We start from the raw sequence: 1121 nt of genomic DNA on the forward strand, positions 1-1121 counted from the left end.
ATTTGTTAAATCTACCCTTGTATAAACCAAAAGTTACTGTAACTGCACCAAGTTCTATTTTTGAAACTCTTGTTTCTTACAGCACAAATGGTGGAAAATGTCAGCTCTAAAAACTGTCTTGTAGAATCTATTATTTGAATCTAATATTAGAGCTAGAAGTACTGGTAGTCAACATGGCAAAATAGAAATTTATGATATCTTTTTTTTTCTCCCAGTAGTGTTCATTTGAGTACGTGAAGCCTTGAACTAAATTCAGTTTTGTATTTTTGGTTTCTTAATAACGTGAAGCATTTAATTTATTTCTCTTTAAAAAAAAAAAAAGTAAATAAGAAACAGAAACTAATTATCCAATTTTGATTTTTTTAAATTACCTTGACTTTCTTCATACTCATTTTTATCAAAAAAATGGAAAGAATTGAAAAGAGCTTACAGAAATGTTAGTATGGAAGGAATAATCCTATTCAACTTCCCCTATAATATAAAACCATAATTTTCATCCTGCTGTGTAGAAGGACTGGATTTGGGGAAAACAGAAGGAATTCTACACTTTGCAAGGGAAGATTGTCATTGTAGTTTAAATTAGTATGTGTACACATTTTATAACTTTGTTTTTATATAAAATTATTTTTAAAAGGCCTATTCGTGTACTTTACACATGACAAACCTTGTATATATGTGGGTGTGAATGTGTGATTATATATAATGCGTGTATGTTTATAAAATATAAAAACAGTTTTTTTATAAATATACACAATCCTTATAGAAATATGCACAAGTCTTTACAATTCTGTATAAGTCCCTGCAATTTCTTCTTGTGGTAATTAGCCCAAAGAAAAGTATTCAGTCTGAACATACAGATGTGTTAATGTGGCAGTTTAGATAAAAGTTTAGTTATTTGGTGGTGTTGGTTGTAGCTATGTTGATCTAAGGACATAGGCAGACAAGGTTATTTGGGTAAATGTGATGGCTTTTATTAGACCAACTGAATAGGTAGAACAATTGTTCTTTGAGCATAAGCACCCTTCTTCAGGCATAGGGAGAGTCTGCTGGTGTTCTCTGTGGTGTTGAATAGAAGCTTAAGTCAATATGCAAAATGCAGGTGTGTGAAAATGCAAATGTGT

At 30.7% G+C, this 1121-nt stretch overlaps 1 protein-coding gene across 4 annotated transcripts in view; it reads left to right on the forward strand.

Moving 5' to 3' along the window:
- The window catches only part of CCDC18 (coiled-coil domain containing 18), a 79004-nt gene that overhangs the window by 47329 nt on the left and 30554 nt on the right, over positions 1–1121 (forward strand). The window lies entirely within an intron of this gene.

The sequence above is a fragment of the Gavialis gangeticus genome, unplaced genomic scaffold (assembly GCF_001723915.1).
Source record: "Gavialis gangeticus isolate Ggan-Ray unplaced genomic scaffold, GavGan_comp1, whole genome shotgun sequence".
Lineage (NCBI taxonomy): Eukaryota > Metazoa > Chordata > Crocodylia > Gavialidae > Gavialis > Gavialis gangeticus.